Genomic DNA, 12,026 nt, shown 5'->3' on the forward strand with positions numbered 1-12,026 from the left:
CGGTAAAAGAAGTAAAGGCAGACCAAGAATGATTTGGACAACAAACATCACAAAATGGACAAAATTAACTTAAATGGATGTGCAGTATGCACAGCTCATGGTCGAGAACAATGGCGCATTGTATCCAACTCTCCATACGAGGAAGGAACAAAATTATGATGACATATTATTGCCGTGAATAGTACAGTACTGGACAATTTTGTGAAGAAAGGGGCTGTTCTTCCCGGCTATCAGCACAAGGCTGAGCACTCACTAGTGCAGCGAGCAGTTGCGATTCGCTAACCATAACGGTGTAGCTTCCACGCTAGCCATTCAGACCATCCAATCAACAATATGTTTCTCGGCAGCCGATTTGTAGCAAGCATTGACAGCGATAGACACCGTGTTTCGCCCATGAGGCTGGGCTCGTCAGTATCGCACCACTAATTCTGCCACAAAGGTATTCGACCACCGCTTTACCAGTCAGTTTAACTCTTATCTTTGTGGAAAGAAAAGAGCCAACAAAACCAGCAGGCGCCAGGGCAGAGGACATTGTGAAGAATGCTGTCAGTTTCTAGACAAGAGACTGGGCTTGCAAGGGATTGTGACTCATGAAACGGCACCAGAATATCTGTAGTGTGTTGTTTTAAAATGCTATTTTTAAAAGCAGCACAAGTAAAAGCACTAGTGAGTGCTCAGCCTTGTGCTGATAGCCGGGAAGAACGCCCCTTTCTTCACAATGTCCTCTGCCCTGGCGCCTGCTGGTTTTGTTGGCTCTTTTCTTTCCACAAAGATAAGAGTTAAACTGACTGGTAAAGCGGTGGTCGAATACCTATGTGGCAGAATTAGTGGTGCGATACTGACGAGCCCAGCCTCATAGGCGAAACACGGTGTCTATCGCTGTCAATTCTTGCTACAAATCGGCTGCCGAGAAACATATTGTTGATTGGATGGTCTGAATGGCTAGCATGGAAGCTACACTGTTATGGTTAGCAAATCGCAACTGCTCGCTGCACTAGTGAGTGCTCAGCCTTGTGCTGATAGCCGGGAAGAACGCCCCTTTCTTCACAATGTCCTCTGCCCTGGCGCCTGCTGGTTTTGTTGGCTCTTTTCTTTCCACAAAGATAAGAGTTAAACTGACTGGTAAAGCGGTGGTCGAATACCTTCGTGGCAGAATTAGTGGTGCGATACCGACGAGCCCAGCCTCATGGGCGAAACACGGTGTCTATCGCTGTCAATTCTTGCTACAAATCGGCTGCCGAAAAACATATTGTTGATTGGATGGTCTGAATGGCTAGCGTGGAAGCTACACCGTTATGGTTAGCGAATCGCAACTGCTCGCTGCACTAGTGAGTGCTCAGCCTTGTGCTGATAGCCGGGAAGAACGCCCCTTTCTTCACAATGTCCTCTGCCCTGGCGCCTGCTGGTTTTGTTGGCTCTTTTTTTTCCACAAAGATAAGAGTTAAACTGACTGGTAAAGCGGTGGTCGAATACCTTTGTGGCAGAATTAGTGGTGCGGTACTGACGAGCCCAGCCTCATGGGCGAAACACGGTGTCTATCGCTGTCAATTCTTGCTACAAATCGGCTGCCGAGAAACATACTGGACAATTTATTATTGATTTTATTTTTTTTGGACAATTTTACAGCAAATTTCAGATTCTTTTTGTGATAACTGAGAGCACTACAATAAATGTAGTGGTGGTTCAAAGCAAAGAAGCTGCAATTCTCCAACATCGGTATTCAACATCATGTAATAATGCTGGATTGTGACGTCACAATGGCGCAAGTCTACTACAATGCCAGCAGTTCAGTCGAGCCTTTGCGACGTCACATGTGGCACTGTTGAATACCGATTATGTAGAATAGCAGCTTCTTTGCTTTGGGCCACCATTACAATTATTCCCGAATACTCAGTTATCGGAAAAACAAAAAAATTGAGATTTGCTGTAAAATTGTCCATAATAAATTGTCCAGTACTGTATTTCATGACTATTCCAGCAGCGTAAGTTGCTCTACGCTCTACTTCGAAATTTCCTCACCATATATCCATGCCAATAACTTATTTAGATGAAACTACTGAATAGTAGAGTCGGGAATAAGCTATTCGACTTGTACAATGTACATGAGAGAAAAATATCTTTGATTTTCAGCTACAAAGTAGGGATTCGACCTATACACGAGATCGACCTATAATTGCTAAATAATATTTATAAGTGCTAAATTGTAACGTGTTCAATAGTTCCTTATATGTATGGCTACTGGACATTAAAAAAGCATTGTTTGGAAATTTTTCAAACTTTCAAAAGACGATGAAGCAAAAGTTATATGTGACCTATGCCACGCTGGTGTGTCAAGGGGTGGAAACGATGGAAAAACATTCAACACTACGAATTTGATAAAGCATTTACAACATAGCCAAGAATTTTTATCAATTATGATAGCCTACTTGGAGAGTTTACGCAAACCCTAAAATATTAATTTTTCAGAAACCCCAATTATGATGTGATGTTGCTTCCCTTATACCCCTGTCCTCAATCACGGTGGCTTTTCATTACTAAGACCTACTATTATGACCAGCGGCGCAACTAGAAAAAACCAAAGGGGGTCGTGGGGTCGGCAACGAGAGAGAAAACTAACAATTATTTGTAGAAGTGGATATATCACAGTTAGATTGTTAGAATATTAGCCTAGTGTAAATTGATAGCGCAATGAACCAATTCTGTGACGCGCGAAGGGACCTTTTTCGCTCTGTGCGCTCACTCTCAAAAAAAGTTTCCCGCGCTTACGAAATTAGGCAGCAAATTGTATGCTCTCCAGGCCCACATTTTAAAAAGTAGTCCACACAAGCTTAGGGCCTGGATACACGTCAAGTTTGACAAGATTATAAAGAAAATTTAATTGCTGTCTTTTTGATACCAAAATTATAAAATTGGTTTAAGAATGTGTGAAGTTGCGACCATACAAAGATTACAAATCAGACTAGCCTAAAGCCAGATACAGTTTCGTTTTGTGGGTATAAGGTTACATCCTAAGTAGGGATGCCCAAAGTAGAATTTCGAGTCCTTAAGATTCGAATCCATCCAGAATCGAATCTAAAAACTGCTTTTTGTTGGGTAATTGTTGCATGAATAAATGACGGTCTGTTAATATTTTGTATTGCGGTTTGTGCGACTTGAGCGTGAAACAAGTTTGGTATGCATAGAACGTAGCTTGAACTGACACACATTAAGTAGTAGGTAAGTCTTAGTCTAGTTAGTCGTCCGTCTTCTTGAAGTTGCAAATCTTAAAGGGGGCTGTCATGCCGACTAGACGACCCCCCTAGTTGCACCCCTGAATTTATGACACAACAATGCGGTTGAGATTGAATTCTTGAACCTTTAATAAATTGTGTCAATTTAAAGCTTTTTTTAATAGTTTTATGCAAATAAGGTCAAACTTACCATTTGATATAATTCCTTGCAAATACCAAAATTGCTTCTTTTTGTAACACTAAACTAAAGTATCGGCCAAAATATCGGTATCGGCCTAAAAAAGTGATATCGGTATCTGCCAAAATATTGGTATCGGTACATCTCCAGTGCTAAATAATGATTTTTCCATACTGTTTCTTCTTATGACATCACAAACTTTGTTGTTCAAAACACCAATGTTTGATCAGTGCGATATCTCTGTTTAGGCAAATCATACCAGCCAGACTAGACATCATAAGCAGAAGGATTTGGACAATTTAAGTCAGTAGAGATTCTAAATAGTTGTATATCTTTTCGCAATTTGCATCCGGCCTGCAGCTGTAATCTCGCAGCAATCCGGCCCTCAGAGAAAAAGTTTGGTGACCACTGGTGTAGAAGTACCTGTACTCCTATCGATTCTTAGCGAAGAATTCACCTTTGTCACGCTGATTCAATGTCATCAATCATTGAAGCAATGTAAAAATCGAAAGTTTTCTTCCTTGAATGGAAGCTAAGGGATACAGTATTCACATTTTCTAGATGCGCGCTAGAATGCGCTGGAAATTATATTATTGCAACGATTGTTCGTGCTATGCAATGACGATTTGTATCGCTAGTTCCGGTATTTCTCGGCGGACAAATATGACCAATCTAGATGGTACTTCCCGCGGACATCACATGCTGTGACGGCGGACATGTCCGATGTCCGCCGTGAATTTCGAGGCCTGAGCCTATATTATAAAGCTTGGCGATATACAATGGCATATAGACACAAAAAAACATCAATGCTGACAAACAAACATCAGCATTTTGAATGTAAGCAATCAGTCGACTAGAAAGTTTGCCCCTCCCCGGCGATTTTCAAAACCCGGCACCTATGCGAACTGTTCAGGGTACAAACTAGGTTGCATCCGTTTTACCCTGTATGTTTGGTCGATTCCTGTCTTTGTCATGAGTTACCAAGGGAGGGTGGGGATTGGGGGGGACTTGTATACCAGCTCCCTATAATGTAGTATACTTAAAGTGCCAGCTCCCTATAATGTAGTATACTTAAAGTGCCCCTGACAGGTTGGACCCAAGTATAGTAACTTTTCTAAGCATTTCCTAGCGCAGAATTATGCTTAGCAAACTTTTTAATCTTAACCTTGAAGCTCAACTGGTTAGGGAGAAATTTATACAAAACGACTGCTCCACAGCGCCACCACAGGCGAAACTCCATATTTCATTGCTCTGGGACGACTTTGGTGGTGTTACGTCATCCTGGGTGGGCGTCGTTAGCGACGGATGAAACAAATGCTTTCTAGATGTAATTGATCACAGTTTGGTCGGAGTTGGTACAAGTGGTTGCTTTTTTCTAAGATTTATTGTTTTTTGCAGTTTAATAAAACTGTACTGGATAGGTTCCTACAAAACCTAAAATATACTTGAAGTGAAAAATGAAGAAATCGTACGAATCATCATTCATATTTAATTCATCATCATTCATCACTATTTATAAATAAATAAAAGTTCTCTCTCTCTCATAATGTGCCTTCAGTTGGCCATTGAAATCCGGTGTAACGGCTATCTGGACTTGAAAATTGTTTCGGATTCGCCAAACAATGCATGACGGCAGCACAATTCGATTGTTGCTTCCGAGAGCACCACCTTGTAGTATCCACTCCAATACATGCCTGTAAGCGACTAATTACCGATAGCCTACTGCCTGCAAGGAAATAAAATCACTTCTTTTAGTGTGCATTCTTTAGCGTTTAGGGTATTTTTAGCCTAATGTAGCATCCTTACTCTTTTGATAGGTCTCCGTTTTCTCCTTTCAGTTTATTGCTTTTTCTCCAGTTCTTCCTGCTCCTCATAAAAAAAGTCCTCAGAACTGCAGGATGTAAGTGTGCCTCAAAATTGGTCAAATTTGTAACACAGCTAGATGCGTCTTTCTTCAAAAGTTCTTTCGTCTGTGGCACTTCATGGCAACATACACAATTACACATTCATTGAGCTGGGACATAGACTCGCACTTGTGGCAAATGCAACATGCACCTACACTACAGTTCCCAGCACGCCACTCATTGCTGGGAGGATCCAAATCGGGTTGGTGGTGTTAACAAAATCATCTCCAGTAAAGTGAAGAGAACATATAGGACTAGTTTTGTATGGTCCATCCCACTTTCGAACACTTGAAGAAAACTTTGACTATTTTCCTCTCAGCACCTTGTTTTGTTTGAAAGCATGAAAAGATAGCACACGTCTTTGTCACTGACACTGTCACATAAACAGCAATTTGCAGGCATTACCTCAACCATAACTTAAGGGTACTGTTTGTGAGATACTGCTGTTACACTGCAAATGGCTATAGCCAGATTAGGACAAATAAAAATTTATCAAAATTGTAGCCCTACAGGAGTTTAGAAAAACTGCAATTTCAATTGAATTGAGATGTTGTTTGATAAAAATAAACTCAATCTATTTGATCTAAACCTGATAGTAATAATAAGTTGACTTTTTCTTTTCGGTATTTCTCATTTTGCACATGCTTTAGACCAATAGAGCCCCACACATTCACGTTTTGAAGTAGTCGTACCATACCTTACTAACTCACCACAGAGAAAGAATGTATCCTTCCCACCCATGGTGACGTCACAGCGGAATTGCCGTTTTTATTTTCGCAATTGAATGAGTGCCAGATTCGCCGAAAGTGAACGAAAGTTTGCAAGCGTGTAACTTAGTAGCCTGTTGATATTTTTTACTATTTGCTGGTCAGGGAAGTTTGTTAGTGTCATCTCTTTGGTATCTTAGGTAAATTTAGCGAATTTATTTACCTGTCAGAGGCACTTTAAGGTTTTGGATACCGGTGCGCAAATTGCAAATGAGCAAGGTTCGGAGTTGAGTCAGGCTAGTGTTAGGGATGAGATTAAGAACAGAGTTAATAATTGTCTTAACTTTAACCCTTCTATAACCTCAATTTTAAACATTGGAGGGATATGCTATACATTAGCTGGTAAAAGTATCAGTACAAAGTTGGAGGTTTTATGGTTCAGAGTATGTACCGGTAGTTCACTAATTTTAATACCTTCATCCTTAGGCTTTATCTGAACCACTTCAGATGCAGATATGAATATTACTTACTATGAATATGAATAATAACAGACATGAATATGAATAACATGAAATTACTACTCACTCTTAACAAACTGAAACTACCATGTAATGCTATGTTTAGATCATCTTCAAGTTTCGATATGATGTGCAATTTAAAAGAAGAGTCAAGTCTGGAAAAGCTTTTATATGTGAAAAACATTTTCTCTATGATGATATGCAACGAACATCACACAAGTCTTGGATCAAGCCAGGCTGTCTACCTTCGTTAAATATGCCAGTAAAATCAATCTTATCCAAAGCAACAACAAAGCGAAGAAAATTAATAAGGTATTCTGCTTGCAATACAGAGGCTAGTAACATTTTCAGGGATGATGATTTCTGTATTGAAATTGATGCTGACAATACACATTTGCCAGAAATCAACAATTTATGTCTTCTGGGTATTAAATGACAGAATGTGAGTTCAATGATTTAAATAACAAAGAATGGCGATTGCACTCTGAAATAATAAATCTTCCAACATATGAGGGTCCCTCTTTCATACTACACGGAGTGACATAATTAGAATTCTGGGACAGTTAAGTGGGTCAGTTTAGAAGTCGGGCATTAATCAAAGAATAGAGAGAAATTAACCCTATTCGGACTAACGGGTGGACGGGTTCCATCCATACCTATAACTTTCATCGATTACATAAAAGCTACTGGCTCAAATTAACTGAAATTTTATGACTTTTCCTAAAAATTATTCATCTTTGATTTAGTAAAAGAATGACATTTTTGTGTAATATAGTTTTTTAGTAATCAGCAGTTTTTGACACCCTACTCCCAAAATTATCTGCAAAACTAGTAAAAAAATAATCAGCGTGAAATTGAAGAGGGATTAACTCCACTGCTGGATTTTGCGTCAGCAGTTGTCGAAAGAAAATTATTCACGATGTCAAATCTTCGCTCTGCTTGATATCAGATGTGTTGCAATGTATTGTTCAGAAAAATCAGTGAACCATGACAAGTAGACTGGCATTTATGAACAAATGCAGTTGATCTCGTGGGACATGTGTTTTCGCAAACAAAAGTGCATGAAGTTTAGAACTCAACTTTGTCACAATTTTGTAATCGGTTTCTAGCAACAATTTCCCTATGTAAAAAATTAGGCTACGGAACAAAAAAACCTCCAAATTTTATGATAAACAACATGGTTGATAAATAATATAAAAATGTAAGAAATATAACGTTGGTATAATAAATAAATACAAAGATTAAATGTAACCATAATTTTACTGCATACTTTTAGTTTATTTTTATGGCTTTACGAAGGTCAAAAAGAAGACTTTTATTTCATGTCAAACTTGTCATTTTTGTGACTTGTCTTCAAGTATGCTCTGTATATTTTAGTTTACACAAAAACAGAAAAAGTTAGTTTCATTAGCTGTTGGAGCTTTTTTCACCAAAAATGACAGAGGTTCCCAGACAACAAAATCTGTCATTTTTACGTTGATTCAAACGTCTGTCGACGTTGAATCAATTTAAAAATGACGGATTTTGCTGCCTGGTTTGAAACTTCAATAGAAGTTTGAGGTTACAATATTGTGTCTAATGCTAATAGGTTATCTAATATATAAATTTGCAAATTACAAACACTGAATAGAACGGTTTTTTTTTGTTTTTTTTTATGCAAGCAGGATTGCAGCCTAACGTAATAAAGTTTCATGAAGTAGTGAACATCAATGATCAAGCTGTACAAAATAACCCAATCGAGATTAGTCAACATCGCTTTGTTTTGTAATCTTGGAACTTTACTCTTTATTGTTCTGCACGCAAAACAGCAGTTTGAACAAAATAAAATTGTTACAAAGTCTCCTCAGAAATGATTAGAACAAACATCCAGCATAAAATTAGGTTAGGTAAAAGAAACGCTCAAGCTGCTGTGCAAACATCGCTGTTTTTAGAACATACCTATTGATTGCATTCATTCCTTTGTCTGTACTATAACAATGCCAGCAAAGTTAAAATTGTTTCTAGGCTAATTGGTTTTTACAAACAGTATGGTGCAACCAATTTCCACATAAATACTCAGAAAACCCAACATGTACATTTATTTGTGAGAAAAATTTGTGCATGACATACAACCACACTTCAAATGCGCAACATGGCTCGACAACAATTTTCTGCAACCGAAGTTGTCGAACAACTGGAAAATTCTTTTGAGGAAAATATTAACGATGTGCTAATGTCTGAGTCTAATAAAGAAATAGATTATGAGCCATCGACAGAAGTGCTTAATTTAGAGCAAAGTAATGTGGAATCAAATGCTGGTAGTAGAAGAGTAACTGTAGCAGTTTCTAAACGACGAGTTCACGATATTACTTCGGCCTTGAATGAGGAAAACTATGATGACGTGAATGTACTTAGAGCTCATAAATCGTACGTAGGAATATTAGAAAAAGAAAACAAAAGCAAAAAAGATAAGGAAATTGGCTGGACAACTAAGTCACCGCAACAAACTGGTCGCCAAGCGAGGTCATGTGTTATTGTGGGAAGAGAGCCAGGACTCAAAGACACTGCAACGCATGCAGACAATTGTGAGAAGGCATGAAAGCTATTGTTTTCTCAACCAATGATTGACTTGATGGTTGATAGCACAAACAACCGAATACGTTGCATGAATTTAGGCAGAGACGATGATGATCTAGAAACCAATGAAAACGAACTATTGGCATATATTGGTTTGGTTTATATGCGAGGTATGCTGGGTCTCAACGGTCATGAAATAAACCAATTATTCGCACCTGTAGTAGTACCGCCAGGGTTTGGAGTAACAATGAGCAAAAATCGCTTCAAGTTTCTCCATGCTTGCTTGACATTTGATAATCAAGCCACTCGCCAGACAAGATGGAAGCATGACATATTTGCTGCTATTCTCACACTGTTTGAAATGTTCAATGATAACTGTTCCAAACATATTATTCCAGCAGAGTTTCTGGCATTGGATGAAACATTGTATCCAATGAGAAATCGTATTGGTTTCAAGCAATACAACCCAAGCAAGCCAGCTAAATATGGAATGCTCTTCAAATCGATTAACGCAACTAACTACAGTTACACTTTTACCACCTATCCTTATTGTGGAAAGCCGCTGGAAAATCCCACCGAGTATTATGTTTGTGGAACGGAAGAAACTGTAAAATACCTTGTAAATAAGCTACAGCTCAGTCATGATTTACAAAGACAAAACCTATCATATGACAGGCTCTATTCAAGTATTCCACTTGCTCAGTGGCTATTGAGTCTAAATATAACTTGCGTCGGGACATTGCAAAGCAACAGAAAAGGAATCCCTGCCGAAATTAAAGATGTCCACTGTAAGAAACTCCTCTTGTCCTTCTTCGAAAATATCAATTACTTCGCATTGAAACGGGTTTCTGATGAACTTCCAGGTTTTACGCTTCTCATCTAGATCTGGAAAGTATTTGATGAACTTCGCTTTCAATTCGTTTGGGCACGATTTGATATCAAGCCAATACCCTGTTAAACTGCCGAACTCATCTCTTCTCTCTCTTGGCACGGTACAAAACCGCAATATCCGCACAGTCAGCCAGTCACCTGTCCAAACATTTTGCAGCAAATCCGAAGGCGCCACTTTAAAGATAACAGGTCACGAGTCACGCGCTTTTTAGGTCGCAAAAGAAAACATAAAAGAAGTTTGTTTAGTTTAGCAACGCTCATAAGATCGCAAGGCGCAACAAAGCAAACATCAAACCTATTAAAGCTAAATTGCTGCAGCGATGCAAAGTGCAAACGCAGTCTTTGTGAGAAAGACTAACCATTGCGAATTTGCGAACATACACATTCAATGAAATCTGTTTGAAAACTTTTGCCCACCCAGAATTTCTCTCTTCTAAGAAAGAAATCAACGCCTATGTTTGTTACTGTTCGTTTTCAGCTGACACAAAAGTGTTGGTAAAAAAACGTTTAAATTTCAAATTATTTTCAAAGTTGGAGGCAACAGCTTGTGTTTAGGCTACAAAACTATGCAGTAACTCTTATAGCAAGACATCATATTCATTTGTTGTAATGTAGTTTTATCTTACAAAAAATAATTTTGTTTTTGCGGTAGAATTCAAATGAAACTTGGTTTTGCATTTGAATTTTGCTCACGCTAAGTTGGCCTTGTTAAGATGTTTGATGCTCATATTATAATATTTTACCCACACTTTTTCACATCCCATCCTTTCTGTTGTTATCGAGTTGCACGATCAGTTCGCAAGAAACAATTAATTATCATTTTACCTTTCAGAATGAATCAAGATGAAAAAGTTCGAGTGAAGCTTGAAGTTCCTGAATCATGTGAAATTATAAACCAAGATGATTTAAAAACTACTGCAGCCACCAAGGAATGTCCTCCATATTTGTATCAAGAAATGTTGTCTTCCATCCAACCTACTGAAAAGGAAACTCTGAATTGCAATGTATGTTATGAACATTTCCAATGCAAATCAGCATTGAATCCTCATCGAAAAATTCACTTCAGTGAGCGTTCTTGTTGCAATTTTTGTGGTAAGATTTTTAAATGGAAATCTGAATTGGAAAGACATCAGCGAATTCACACTGGTGAAAAACGATATAAATGTGATGTTTGTGAAAAGTCTTTTTCGCAATTTGGTAATTTGAAATCTCATAAGCTAACTCATTGTGGTGAAAAACCATATTTATGTGATGTTTGTGAAGAGTCATTTTCGCATATTGCCACTTTAAAATCTCATAAGCTAACTCATTCCAGTGAAAAACGATATAAATGTGATGTTTGTGAAAAGTCATTTTTGCAATCTGGTAATTTAAAATCTCATAAGCTAACTCATTCTGGTGAAAAACCAAAAATGGTGTTTGCAGTTTCTACCAATTTTGAATATGAATCCACACGAAAGTGTCCCTGTGAAGCTTGAAGTTTCTGAAGTATGCGAACCTTTTGGAATCATTGGCCAAGATCATTTGGAAATTGGTCCAAACACCAAGGTCAAGGAATGTTATCCATGTTTGCATCAGGAAGAATTACCATCTCCAATCCAATCAACTGAAAATGAAGTTCTGAATGACGTTGTTTGGTATGTATGTACCGTATGTTTAAGCATTTTAAACTGAAATCATCGTTGGTCAATCATTAGCTTGTTCATCAGAGAAACCGTTTTACTGTAAGTTTTGCATTATATGTTGCAAATGCATATCTACTGGAACGTGAAAGTCATCAGTGGGCCCTTTGTTATCAAAAGACAACGTGTTATGAATAGAGCTGCCTTTTAGTATGAATCAACATGTAAAGATTCAAATGAAGCTTGAAGTTCCTAAAGTATGCAAATTGTATGAAATTATTGACCAAGATGATTTAAAAACTGCTTCAGACTTCGAGAAATGTCATCCATATTTGTATCAAAAAGAGTTATCTCCCATCCTATCAACTAAGAAAGTAACTCTAAACTGCAGTACATATGTAATAAAGCTTTCCAAACTAA

Source organism: Aplidium turbinatum, chromosome 13 (genome assembly GCF_918807975.1).
Source record: "Aplidium turbinatum chromosome 13, kaAplTurb1.1, whole genome shotgun sequence".
NCBI lineage: Eukaryota > Metazoa > Chordata > Ascidiacea > Aplousobranchia > Polyclinidae > Aplidium > Aplidium turbinatum.